This window comes from Lepeophtheirus salmonis, chromosome 4, assembly GCF_016086655.4.
Source record: "Lepeophtheirus salmonis chromosome 4, UVic_Lsal_1.4, whole genome shotgun sequence".
Classification (NCBI taxonomy): domain Eukaryota; kingdom Metazoa; phylum Arthropoda; class Copepoda; order Siphonostomatoida; family Caligidae; genus Lepeophtheirus; species Lepeophtheirus salmonis.
This window is the reverse complement of record NC_052134.2, coordinates 15,115,217-15,130,712: the sequence shown is the minus strand read 5'-3', so window position 1 is coordinate 15,130,712 and position 15,496 is coordinate 15,115,217. Positions and strand designations below refer to the sequence as shown.

The following is a 15,496-nucleotide window of genomic DNA, read 5'->3' as shown; positions in this document are numbered from 1 at the left end:
TAAACAAAATGAAAATTCAAGATTTAGAAGATAACTTAATAATTTTTTTGAGAATTGGACAAAGAGAATTGACCTTTTTTTTTACACGAACTTATGCTACTATTAGCTTCATTTATGATATTTTTGATAGGACATATCAAAATATTTAAATCCAACTTGAGCAATATAATTAGCAAAAAGATGTTGTTTTTTACACTTTAGCCCAATAGGAATTTCTCGTTTCTAATAAATTGGCAAATAGTTTTGTTAAGCATCGTCTAGGATTTGTCAAGGTCAATAAAATTTGTCGAGTTTTGGTCTCTGGGAATATCATTGTAAAGCTGACCAGAATGTAATGTAGTTAAATATAATAAATCTGACGCCTTTTTAAGTATAATGTATTTCATATTTCTCTTCCCCTTGTTCTTATCTTCTTGTATTTTTTGTTTTATGTATTAAAGTACTGTATTTTACGTATTATAAATAGTCATGTATTTTGTAAAAAAATAAGAGTAGGTTTTGTATTATAAAGAATACACATGATCTTATAAATAAGTGTTATATTATTCCTCCACGTGATTTCTTCTCCTCATGTCTCTCGGTCATCCCGGATCTCTCCACCTATAAATAAGTTTGTGTCTCTCCCTCGTCAAGACACAACATTAAGATCACTCTTATTAACAATCTCTTGAAAAGTTTTGATGAGACCTCGATTTTCGCTAGAAAATTCAACATTATGAGTTATTGATTTCTCAAAAATGAAAAAGGTCGTGCATTCGTAATCCTTAATTTTGAAAAACTTAATGATAAAAGAAGTTATGTACCCGAATATGTAAAACAATATATTGGCTCGAGATTTTTCCATATTAAAATTATAATTAGAAAATAAATATATTTGCATTTGGAACAATTGGATCAGTGCTTACAAATTAATGTTTTTATTTTCACATTTATGCTTATTATTTAATTTTCAGTTAATATTCTTAAGTTTCTAATATAAATTCATTTCTTTATTTATTAAAATTATATACGTAATATTAACAAAATGATATTACGTTCTCTTAATTAAAATAAATGTTCGTAAATGAAATGACCCTTCAATACTACGATATAACTACATAATACTATTCATCCTTCTGTTTCTTCTATACTTACTAAAGTATAGGATAAAAATAAGATGCAAGTCCCCCTTAATATAGATATGTTAAAAATGTTGTAGGGAGCGCTGCAAATATACAAAAAAGGAGATAAGAATAAATTCCGAATTTTATGCAATAAATAATAATATTAATTCAAGTCACGGATAATCGTTCATATTTCCAAAGTGGTACATTCAATCCTTTTTCCCATTTTACTCAAATAAATTGAAATTCTTATCTATCACCTGACAAAATTTCATGAAGCTAGGACATACCATATTTGTACAATTTAATTATCAAATTTTTGTATATTTACATCTTAATTACAGTAACTTTTATAATTTGTATATATTTGGGAAGTGGTATTTTCAATCCTTTTTTTCCCACTTTACTCAAATCAATTGAAGTTCTTATCTATCACCTTACAAAATTTCATGAAGCTAAGACATAACATATTTTTCAATTTAGTTATCCATTTTTTTATTTTTACAATCTTAGTTAGAGTAACTTTTATAATTCCAACTAATTATAATTTTTGGTAGAGAATTATTAATATTTGTGTATATATTTTTGTGTAGTTTAATGTATCTGCTTCAATTTATGTTAATTAATTATTGTTATTATTATACATAATTCTAGTCAAGGATAATTTTTTATATTTTCGTAGTAGTTCTTTTGTGTAAATATATATTCTGTAGTTTGAAATGGCAGTTTCAGATTTATTTATTTAGATACTTTAGATAATATATATTTGAAGTTTTAATAATACATGTACAATAATTATAATTTTTATTATTTCATGAATAAAATCTTATTATAAATATTAAATATAATGCAGTACATTCCTCTTTACTCTTTATTTAAATTTATTTTCTTAAAGTTTAAGAATTTATTGAACTAAAACTAGAATGCGCTGTCTTTAAACGATAAAATTTTAGTCATTCTTTAAATTTATGTCGTTGATACCGTATACTTGAATGCATCCAGTAGACACATGAGACTAATAATCAATACTCCAATCATGATGCCAATGATTGTTATATTAATATTGTCGTATAAGTAATTACTAATAACACCATTGTTTCCTTCAAAATCTTCATATAGTTTAAAGTTATTAATTGGGTCTCATTAATAATTTATCCATTATTGTAATTTTTTCAATAAGTAACTTTGTAATAGCAAGGGGGTGTTATCTTGTGATAAAGTTTGGAGCATCTATGTTGTAGTTTTCTGTTGTGGAGAAAACATTATTTTTGGTTTTTCCAGTACATCCTTGAGGTAAGTTGATTATCGAGGGCATTGATTTTAACCTATGTGTATTCTGCCTATTGTTAATACAATGGATGTCCAATGTAGTTCGTTTGTTCGTATACAAAGTAAAACGTTTACTTCCGTGATGAAATATAAAGTCTGTATATAACGCCAATTTTCTAATCTGACAGTATTTTTTAATGTTAACTGAATCGGAATAGAAAAGTGAGGATATGCAGGAAGGGGCATTATTCTTAATCATAACATTTCTATTATCGCAAAAATATAAATTGGATGATGCCTTGTTGTTGATCAACGGCAATGAAATCAACATCCAAAAAAAAAAAAAAAATCAATACTTTGAATATTGATCAAAGCTGGTGTAGGTAGATACCTATATAGTGACAATAGATTATTAATAGAGTGAAGAGGAATTTAGAATTATCATTTTAATTAAAATAAAATATATACCTTATAAATTTATAATTTTAATATGAACAATGTAACTAATCTAAAATCTTAATACATAATAATTTATAAATATTTTTTTGTATTAATTAATTATTATAATATGTATGAAATATTATATTAATTCAAATTAATTATAATATCAAATATATATGAAATATTTAATAATTATATTATTTTACAACAAATTGTCCCCTTCGCATCGCAAACATACAAAATATTAAAAAAATATACAATTTGATTCTTCTTCTTTTCTTCTCTTCTCATAATATAAAATGAACATAACACACACGTCATAGCCAAATTAACAAACAATAACATTGAATAAAAGCGCGGAGACACGGCCAATAAGTTCTTTTAATATAATAGTGTAAGAACTCATTGACACAGCGTTATCTCACTAACATAAAAGTACCCCCTGTATTTTCTTGTCAGCTGTCGATTCCCTCTTCTCTTTTGATACACCATGGTTAGTTCATAATTTATTCTTTTCAATAAATACACAAAGTAATAAGTTACTCTATAGTCTATACATATGCTCCGTTTTCAAAAGAACAGGAATACAATTTCTTGTTGATCCCTCGTGGTTTATATAATACAGGGTGTCCACGATAAATTGGAACTATCTTAAAATTCAACCTGCTTGATAAAAATGGAATTTGGAGTGTATTTGTTAATATGAAAAAGTTAGACATGATATTAAACAATAAATTTATTCAACATATCTTCCCTCAGCAGCCACTATCTTCTCCATCCTGCCCCTAAAGGATTTGCATGCCCTGATGACTTCCGCGGAATCGACAGCATTCCACTCCCCATAATGGAGCCCTTGAGGGTCGCGATGCTTGGGGTAGTTAAGAAGCTTGTAGATAGAAGAGGGATTGTGTCCCGCGCGAGCCAATTCGAGGATGGTGTCTCTCCTTGCTTGTTCCATGATGACTATTGTTTGTTGTCAAAATAATTGTGGTGGAATTTATAGTCTATTGTTCACGCAACCATTTATATTATTATGATTTCACCCCGAATATCCACATTATGGATCTGGAGGAAGTTTAAAGTAGTTCCAATTTATCGTGGATATATTACCCTGTATATATATTGAACATTTTATTAATTATATGTAGAAATTTTGACTATTTCTTCATAGAAATAATATAATAACTAATCATAAATACTCTTTTAGTCAAATATGACTAAGCAATATTATAATACAGTATCAAATAAAATACTATGTAAATTTTAATAATATTTATAATTCATTTTAAAAATAGTGAAGAAATAATATGACATTGATAGTTTGGAAGTAGATAAGATATAAATAGCGGTTGGTAGGATTAACTTATTTGGCTAACTACCAGATGATTTCGCGCCTGTTTTATATTTCTTTTTGGAGGAAAGGTTGCATGATACAATAAAAATAACGACGTGGAGAAGGGAGGTCGGAATTCATAATCGAAAACCATTGAATTACTCCATTCCTATCGAATAAATGTTTAAAATACTGGCATCACTGAACTCACGAGAAAAAGCTGCATCAAATACAGGTAACTATCTCCTACAAATCTAAATTTTCTGAAATCCTTTAATATACCTACCTTTATATAGTACCAGTTGTTAACATACCTACTATTAAGTAATAACACATTCTTAACATATATATTTCAGGGTTTTATGAAAGTTAATAGAAATTTCTATTAACATTGGATTTGATATAGGTATAATAAGATTAAGCAATGGAGGGATATGTTTTTGATAGGCAGTAGTAAGGTTTAAGTCCTTTCATTTAGTGGTCTCATTTTTACATCCAATAGTTCACTATTTTCCTTAATATGAATAAAAAAAAGGTCTTTATTGTTATAAAACTTGGTTGTTTAGACCCCAAAATATCCAACAACTATGCTAATGTCAAATAAAAACGCTCTAAAGAAGAAAGTGGGACGATTTCTATATATCTAGGTACTATATGTACCTAATATTTTAATATTTGTACTATATAATTGAATAAATATATTGTCTTTTTAGTCTTCTAGCCCACTATAAATAACTACAAAATAGTATATTTATCATATGACTAATAAAATAATATATATTTTTTAAATTGTACTTAATATTCATTATTATTTCATTCTATTAGAGTATGGCATACATTTGAAGTTATATATTATAATAAATATATTTTTATTAATAATGTGTATTCAGTTTCATTTAGTCATGCTCATCTATTTTCTAAAAAGTTAATAGGATGATTTTAATGAACTTTTTGGCAAAGAAACACCCGGTAATTGTCAAATTAAATGTTTCAGAAAGTAAAAATCAATCAATAGAATCAAAGTAAAATATATTAAGTACTTTAGTGCCTCTGCATATTGCTTGTTGTCGCGTCACAATTACATTCCAAAATTATTGAGATTACTTAAAATTATATTAATAACTAGGGGAGACCAGGGTAGTTTCAACATGGCCTTTTTTTCGAACATAGAAAAACACTCAAGTAATGACTCCCCCAGAATATAGCCGGTCCTTGGACTGAAAATACTATTCAGGACCAGACAGCAATCTTTTTATTTTTTCCGACAGATCCAAAACTAATTAAAATTTAATCATTCAACATCTTCAATGATATATTAATTTTTTCGTAAAAAAATATTACTTCGTCTGATTTTCTTAATTATAATTTAGGCTAGATTTTTTAAACTATTGCAACCGTCTCTGGCTACGGAGACAGTTGCAACATTTGACGGGCCATTTTCAAATACAATTCGTGGCAAAACTACATAGTACCATGGTTAATAGAAACACAATTAACCTTGCATAGTACTAGTAGTATAAAGAGATTCAAACAATACCTGGCAGATGCTGTTATGTTATGTAAAATTTGTTGTATCTGGATTAAATAATAATAATATTTGTTGCAAGTGTCCCTGGAATTATATAGATAATCTTGCCATTTCACAATCCTTGATAATCCAGTTCTTGTCTAGTATTGTATAGACAGTAGACTCCCGTTTCAATGTAGCCGTAAATTCTAATTAATTGGATACATATTATGTTCTTATTAATTATACAGTTTTAACATCATAATCATTTACACATAAAATATATAAGTTCTCAAATATGTTAAAGAACTGTGAATATTTAAAATGTTTTTTGACATTTATATAAAGTATGAACTAGAACAAGACGACTATTAATGTACTTTATTATGGATAAATCTAATTTTTTTAATTAATTAATCACGAAATCAAAGTATTATATTCTTTATTTTGAACATATTTTTATCTATTTTCTAGGTTTTTCATGATAAGATGATTTACACAGCTTATCACAAATTAAAGATACCTTCAATATATTCTATTTTCATGTCGTGCCGTCCATATCCCATTGACGTATGTTTGAGATCGTCTAATTTAATGGAGTCTAGCTTCCCTGAATTAAGGATTTCATGAGAAATAGATACGCGTCGTAAATGTAGGCGATGCCCCCAAATTGTGAGAAAGTTATTGATTCTTGAAATTGAATATGTTGGATTGTCATTCGTAGCATCATCAAATTTAATTAGAACTTTAGAATGAATCTCCCTTGATTCTTCAATTTTAAGGATTTTATATTCAATGCACGAGCCTCTATATTTCTTCGACATTAATTGTACATATCTATCAATTAAAGAATATACTGATGGAAATTGAAGTAATAAGAAATGAGGAATAGTAAGGATCCAGTGATTGACGGATTCATTTCTTTGTAATTCATCGATATAATCCACGGGATTCGAAATACGATATGTTCCCTTTCCCCATTTGAGTACACATCTCTTAAGGTGCATGGGATTATAGTCACAACTGCATTGAAACCAATACTCTCCGTCACTGTTTTTTGCAGAGCAGTGAAGAACAAAGCTTGGATTCGTATAACAGTAACTAAATAAATATTTCGAATGAAAATTATATATTTCCGCTTCTGAAGGCAATTGGGTTCCTTCGTCTTCACGAATAGTTAGACAAAATGTATCTTTATTTCTTTTCGATTGACCTTCATTCTAAAAAAACAAAAAACATATCACATGAGTTAAACTAATATTCCACGAAAAAGTTATGTGGATCACTGAAAATATAGTTTTGAAGTGTTTAGCTAAATATGTACAAATCAATTCTTAACATACTTCAATTAAATTTTTATTTTGATTACTCCTTGAATTAGGACTGCTTAGGAAGTCCATTTCATAAATGGTTTTGTAAGTTAAATTCTTCCCTTACAACTTTATGAATTCCTTCTACCTTTCGCATGTTTCTTTCAACATCGACTGATCAATTTTTTTAAGAAGTGCTCTCTCTCATTTCTACCCTACGCAGGAGAGCTAGAGAGAAACATAATACAGAAAACATACAGAAAAAGTAACGCATTATACATAGGCTTAGATACTTGCTATTTGTATTTCCGTGTCAGGAGGATTCGCCTTGAACATTTTTGCCTTGTATGTTTTCGCCTTGAGCCGTTTTTGCCATGAACTTTTTTGCTTTGCAACGTTTTGCCTTGAAATTTTTATTCCTTGGATAGAAATTGACTAGGGAGGGAAAGCTATTTCTTCTTAGTTATATAGGTTTGGTAGTGAAATTTTACCGTTGTATTCCAGCTTTGAAGAATTAGTACCAAAAAAGTAAACAAGCTAGACCAGGGAGCGCTTTAGGTCCTTAATCTAATTAAAATAAATTTTACCATTCAACTCTTCTTTACAAAACGTTGAAGATGATTCAAAAACATTTTTGTGAATGATTTCACATATAGATATCACAAACTTAGATGAAATTACCAGAACATAAAATGTAGTTTCTTACGTCAGCAGATTTATATCTTTTAACATATTGAAATGTTATGTTGAATTGGTCTGTTCATCAGAAAATAATCTTATTTATGTCAATAAAACAGGGACACATTATATCTTTGATTCATTTTTGGATGCCATGGATAGAGGTGGCTTCAAAAGACCAAGAGATGTCATGTACTTGGCAACAATTTATCTTTATCAAATATTACATAAATTTTTTCAAGTAGATACTTTAAGAAACCCATTATTTACATTTAAGAATACAAAACATATATATTTGTTGTTACTGTAAATTCTTTAATTAATTTTAACATTAGTCTTGGATAATGACAGCAAAATTTAAAATAATTTCCCAAATTTAATAAATATTTAGATAAAATATCTTGTACAATTTGTTTGTATTTTTTTTTAATGAAATGAACTACCAAAAGCATTCTGCTAGAAAAAGAAATAATTTATAAGATAAAACTAAGACTAGTAAATGAATTAATAAGCTTCGATAATTAAATTATAAATTTCGATTGAGTTCCTCATTATAAATAAATAATTATGCCAAGTAAAATTAAAAACAATGGAAATGTTAATTTAATTTTTTTTTTTTTTTTTAAGTTTCATATAAATCATACAATTTAATTAATCATATTACTATTATAAATTTTCACATAACATAACATAATATCGATTAATAGTTATGTTCTCCAATTGATTTCAAGAAATGGTAAGCTACTTTGTTAATTATAGAAATATTCATAAGTTGATGATTGAATAACAACTATATTTAATTAATCTCTTGGGTTTTTAAAATTGAAACAGTTTTTATTGTATTATTAATAGTATAATGTAATATTAAAGTAATACCTTACCACATTCATTGACATTGTCATGGATAGATAATCATAATCTGGACGTAGGTCAAACATGATCCAATGGCCTTTGAAAGTTATTGACGTTAATCCGTCCCTGTTAAGTATTATATTTAATAAATTATGATAATAATTGAAAAATGATCTACAGAGTAGGAAATAAGTCTTTGATGGCTTGCCGATTTTCTAAGTTTGGACACTGACAGAAAAGAACGGCTTATAATTTTAATGGTAGGTTTATTTTAACAGTGAGGGACATTAGATTATATAAACAAAACAAAAGTGTTTGGAGGAAGAAAAATCCCTACCCTCAAGCATGGGGGTGGAAACATTATGTTTTGGGAGTTTCTCTCTGTGAAGGGAGATAAAAAACTTACAAAATCGACAAGAGATCCGATGCTTATTTTACTACACTGTAGATTTATATTAATGGTCATAGTAAATACGACCTATTATATTCAACGATAAAATTTTAAGAATAGAGTTTTTCTTACCAGTTATAACTTATGAGTCAAATAGATTCTCGTTGAAAGTAATACTCTAATCATTTTAAATTTTTATGCCAAAATTTTATTAACTAACAATAAATTAAGAATTATTCTCACACAAATAAAATAGTCAATACACTTAGTCTTATTAAAAAAAATTGTAACACAACTTCTTGAATAATGTTGCGTATAAAATAGAATGCAGACTCCAGTACTAAAGTACTCTCTGCATACCCCCCCGGAGCCACTACCACAAAATAGCTCTTCCAAGCGGTCTTTGCTTAACCAGCTCTTTAAATCGGATAAAAAAAATATGTAGACTTTGATTTCTGGAATTTTTTGTTAGTATTATTGAAGCAGAACGCTAAAATCTCATTTTGAGGGTTCAACGATCAGCGTTAAAAAAAAATCCGTTCCGTTCATTGAACGCACGTTCCATAGAACTCCATTTAATTTTGCATTACGTTTACAAGGCTGGTGACGTCATTCTGTGATATATTTTTACGTTAAAATATAACTATATAAATCAAAATTAAAGGTATTGATTAAAAAATTCCATCATTTCAAAGATTAATTATAATTAATCCCAACTAAAAAAGCGGAATGCTTTTGGAAGGGGGGTTGAACAAAAAGTATTACCACCGTAATTTAAGTAAATGGGGTCCAATTTTAAAATTTTCTGGACAAAGGTAGTACAATACTTTCTTAACAACTCATAGATATGTATTATACATATAAAAGGAACCACCTTATTCTATTACTAAGGTTTCTATTGATGAAAATGAATTATAAACTAGACTTCGTTTTCTCTCCATTACAAAAACAGGAATTATATTATATATGTATGTACATAAAAATAAGAAATAAATATTATAATGCCTATCCAATACTTGGATCAAAACGAATAATATAAAATATAATTCCAAATTTGCAGTAATTTTTCGTTGGATAAATGTGTTACAGCTACTTTGAAGAGATCAGAGCAGATTGTAAAATTTATCATATTCTTAAATACTATTTTAATGTTTCACTTTGTTTAAATATCAACTGTAGCTCATTAACTAATCAGCAAGACACGTCCTTACTTCTATTGTATCTTGCAATTTATAATAGGAAAATAAACCGAAAAAGCCCCAAAAGCAGTTAGTAGTTAACCAATTATTCCCATCTATCTATGGTTTCTATTATTCAATATTTTTTTGTGAATTACTTACCACGTCGTTGCCTTTAGTGAATCACGCAACCTTTCCTCCGAAAAGAAATAGAGAAAACGTCCAAAATTATCTGGTTGTTAGCCAAATAAGTCAATCATACCAATTGTTTATATATGTACTGCCAAACTATCACCGTCATATATTATTTCTTCACCATTTTTAAAATATATTTTTTAATATTTCAATCTACATTGTATTTCATTCGTTAGATTATTATAGTATTGCTTAGTAATATTCAATGAAAAGCGTAGCTATTGATTTGTATTCCTATATGACAGCCAAAATTTCATCAAATAAATAATAAAATGGCCAATATATATATTATATAAACTACGAGGGATCAACAAGAAATTGTATTCCTGTCTTTTTTGGCAACAGAGCATAAATATTGAATAACTTATTACTTTGATTATTTATCAAAAGGAATACCTTATAAAATATCTATGATGTATCAAGAGAATGGAGCGAATTGACAGCTGACAACAAAATGTATAGGGCATTTTTGTGTTACCGAGGTAACGTCGTGTTTCAACTTAATAACAACTAATTTGAATTCAACCAATCAACTTTCAGAAGAGTAGAAGGGGCCAGAAACAATAATAAATATATTTGATCGATGATTGATGCATTTTACAATACTACAAGTATTTAACTATGACCCCCATTCATGCTAGTTCAATTATAAAAGATAAAATATCGAATAATTTCCCCCGAATTGCAAGGTTTATTAATTAATGATTGACTTATTTCATTATGAAGATGCTTCAACAGTTGGCTCGAACCGCTAGTAGAATCATCGTAACAAAAATAATAGTATTAACCAATTAAATGACAACGTTACCTCCATAACATAAAAATATATTATGATTGTCAGCTGTCTATATTTTGATTTCTTGTGTAATTATTTTTGTATTTCTTTCTTTGCAGGGACTTGTGCTCCTTGTGTTTTAGTATACCAAGTGGTCCATTAAAATAAGAACTATTTGAATTTTAAACATTAACAAGATATAATTTATTAATGAACGATATAATTTCAACAAAGTTAATAGTATAAATAGATGTGTGTCAGAGCAATGATGGCTTCCAGGTGGTGGCGTAAGGCCTGGTACCCACTGCAGATATAGTCAACTGTCATGGCTTCAAAGAGCTGGCTAACAGTGGTTTTAAGGGCCTTTGTGTTTGGATGACGGACAATGCAGTCCTTTTCCTCCACATGCAACAAAAGGTGAAGTCAAGGGGGGTTTGCATTAGGGCCAATAGTGTCAAAAAAAGAGTTGGAAAGAACTCAAAAGAGTCTAGGAACGTAGGAGATGGTTTTTTTCATTGCTGGTGTTAAAAATGGGCTCTCTCCCCTCACAAAGCTCTTTCCACCTACTTTTTGATAGTTCTCTGGACAGTCTAGTGTAAAACCCCGATATCTCTTGCATGGGCCCTCATTGACTTAGAGGATTAGCCTGGACTGTTTTCTTTAACTCTTCCGAGTCCTATTTCCCCTTTTTAATAGAGCTCTTCTACCTTTTCATCGTTTCGGACTTGCTGACGGCGTAGATGGTGGTCCTGGAGTCGATTTAATACTTGGGAGTTCACGAATGGATATTCGTTGATCACGTTCAAGCGTCATTTTCTCGACTTGTACGAAAGATTGAGAGCTTAAATTTGTTTTATTTTGTAGCTAATTGCTTATGCTTTAATATATGGAAATATGAATTTATTCAATCTCTCAACTTTAATTAATTATTGAATTAATATGTGTTCAGATTTCAATGTAGCATCCGGTAAGTTTTTCATACATTTTGAGAATAATAGAGTCAGATACTATAATTAATTAATCAACACTTAATCGTTGCAATAATTACTGAGTAGTGTAGCTGAATCCTCATCAAATATAATAAATACTTTCCACCGTATGCCAAACAAAAAAAGAAATAGAACAACCTGGCTGAAAGTTGGTGTGTGTTCTTCCAAGAGATGCTACTTGTAATATATTCTTATAGTTCATTATCATGGGACCTCTTCCCTGTTCATACAACACTCGCTAATGGCTATATATCTATCTTCGGTACTCTAATACTAAAGTACTCGGCCAGGGTAACATACATATACATATATACAACCAAGGGTAGCTATAGACTGGGATAGCCACCGATTTTTTACCTGTTCAAGTGTAGTACCAAAAACAAAAAGATTGATAAAGTCAATAGTGCTGAAATATCATAAAAAAATTATGAATAACCAAATATGATATATTTGAGTTGTATTTTTTTTATATATATTCCTTTAAATTGAGACCTTTGAATACAACATAAGGTATAATTCTGCATTATCTATGAAAAAATGAATAAGATATTAATCTTAATCCAAATGTGGAGTGTATTTTTAGGATTTAAAAGGGGTTATCAAGAATATTCAAATAAAGTTTTTTTTCGGAAGACAAAGAGGATAATTTCGCAGCTTTTCTTCGTTGATATGATGTTGATTCTTTTTCCACTTCAGAGCTTGAAGGAATTTCATCATTTATTGACCTTACAAAGTTCCTGATATTAAAATGGAATACTTTGAATGAAATCTTGCTCAATAAATCCTGGTACTAGTAATCAGGTTCACATTTTTTATCTAGAAGTGAGAATACACTTTCATCACCATTGATTCTTTGGATCACCGCACAATTGAATAGTAGCAGATGAAGCGTTGAACAACTTTTTGAAGAAATCTCGGCTCTTCAAAATGCTACCTAGAAAGTTGTTTATGTAGCAAATTGACAAAAAGAGCATATTGAAAGGGCTAATAAGGCCTCTTCTGTTAATCAAATCAATTAAACTATTTTATCAGCTTCTTCTTTGGTGGTCGCTTGAATATTATTGACACTCTCTTTAATTAAATGATTCTAAGTTGGGATAAATGCAAGGAAACATCTTTTTTTTAAGCGAGGCTTCGACGCTTTCCCATCTCGGATTTTCTTTTTCTTTCTAGTGGGATTCTTATCTAAAGACTCATAAGTGAAATCATCATGGTGAAAATGAAGCGAGCATACAACTATAACCTTTTTTAAATCTTTTTGATAGCATGAATCCAATTTTGTCTTCGAATGGGATTAGCCGGGAGCCAATGGGTTGAAACGTGAGGTGGGATTTTCTTCCTTGGTTGACCCAAAACACAGGCGTTTGGCATGGTTAATAAATCATATTAATGATTAACTAAAGTATCTTTGAAATAATCTAAATGGATGCCGCTTGAATTTAAATAGAACTCACGTTATAATCGACTTTTGAAGCCTTCCTTGTATACAACATCCCCTTTTTTTACATAAACAATTTTTTTTCCAAATAATAACAATCCATCTTTTCTTCCTCCAAAACTCCACCTTTCGTGCCTGTACCAGAGTTATGTAAAATAATATCATCGTTGCTCTTGAATTGTAAGAGCTGCATAGAGATCAACAATATTAATTCCCCTTCGCGTTCCCTCGATCAGGAATAATAAATTAGAAGGGTGTTTGTATATGTAATTTCAATCCTCAATAATGAAAATTTAGTACTATATTTCGTGCCTGACCGGCTATTTCATCTTCTTTCTCTGTACTCTGTATATTTTTCAGTAAGTAGTTAGCAAGTTAATCTCAGGAAGAGATGCAGAAAAAAGCCGGGCTGGCACGAAATTGATACTCAATTCACATTCCTGAATATAACCATGAATAAATTAGTTTCTAACTGAGTCAGAGTTTGTTGAAGAAGTGTTATTGTGAGTTTGGGTACGATACATAACGATAATTCCTAAGCGGCATAGTTTAAACATGCAAAGGGAAAATAAAAGGCAAACGAAATTGGGGTACTTCTTTACGAAACGAATGAGAAATGAACCCTCCAATACCGAGGTCACTAAAATAATTTATTTTGATTTTAATGCCCCTTCAAAAAGGTTACTTGCACACATGTCATCTTAGAACACGGATTTTATGGCAGTTTGGGGTTTCAATAGTATATTTCTCCTCTCTCTTCGTTGATTATGATGCTATGTTAACTGACTTATTTAGTATATATTGTCCATTTTAACCCTGCGTCTCTGGAGGTGACCTGCGATGAACGAGTGAAGCATATTTTCTGAGAGCCTTGCAACTGTAGTAGAGTGTTCGCTATTTTGTAAAGTTGACCAAATTCAAAATTATAATGGACCACGAGACGTGTTTAGGAATATTTACCTAGCATTACCAGCATCTCAACTCTGAAGAACGAAATGAAAAAATCGGTCTCATTTAAGACAAATTCCTTCTTTGCACATACAGAAAATGTCCTTCTACGTGCCTTGTTCTATTCAAACCTTAGGACTAGAAAAAAAAAACACAGCTTGACGTCATCTTAGAAGATCGTAAAAGAAGACAAAAAGGTCAAGTCTGACAATTTTTCCCTACAAAAGAATTTCTAAATTTACGTCCAAATAGTTACCGAGATTCAATTAACTTGAATACAAAGCGTAGCTTTTCTACAATGAACAGAGTATGTTCCAAGCTGTGATCAAAGCTGACTCGGACCTTTTTTTGCATAGGCCTTAACAAAGATTTCATACCACAACTCGACATTGATGCACTTATTAATTCGTGGGCTTCAAAAACAAAGAGAAGAGTGAATTTGTAAACTCTGAAAGTATGTAAGAAGACTTATAAAATTTGTAAAAATAAAAGTTACATTTAATCATTTTGCGTGATCTGAATTTTCAAGAACATTATTTTTGATTATTCTTGCATTCTACTATTACTGACAAATGTGTTGGCTAAACATAAAATGAGGGGAAGTCGATTTTTGTGAAAATAACAATGCAACCATATTTGTTATAGTGAAATCTGCTCTTATACTTGTACTATTGCGATGTTTATATTAAAGGCTCTCAATTTTCCGTTGAGATCTTTTAATGTAGAATAATTGAGGATTATATTACATAAACATTTTAAAGTTTAAAATATATAGAAAATAATTGTGCTACATCTAAGATAAAACGACAAATTTGCGAGCAGTTAACACAATTTTAGTGAAACAAATTTCGATGACATTTATGGTTTAACCACAAGTTCCACGCCAATACCAACAGTTGAACCTCCCCCCCAGATATTACATCATCCTTCCTAACAAAAATCCTAAAATCCGACTATGCTTCAAAGTCCTTATTCAAAAATCTAAATAGCCCATACTTGAATTCTAGTAGATGTCTAATCATTCCAACATATATCTTTAACCCATAGCTTCCAAATATTTTTGAATGTCGTTTCTACTCCTGCAGCTTA

General features: G+C 29.5%; 1 long non-coding RNA gene across 1 annotated transcript; it reads right to left on the bottom strand.

Annotated features, from left to right (window-relative positions):
* Positions 1 to 6,021: 6,021 nt before the first annotated feature.
* LOC121116314 (uncharacterized) lies at positions 6,022 to 7,139 on the bottom strand. Its single transcript, XR_011779518.1, has 2 exons — positions 6,997 to 7,139; positions 6,022 to 6,873 (listed from the first exon to the last, which is right to left on the bottom strand). It is a non-coding gene; the product is annotated as an uncharacterized lncRNA (long non-coding RNA).
* Positions 7,140 to 15,496: the final 8,357 nt, after the last annotated feature.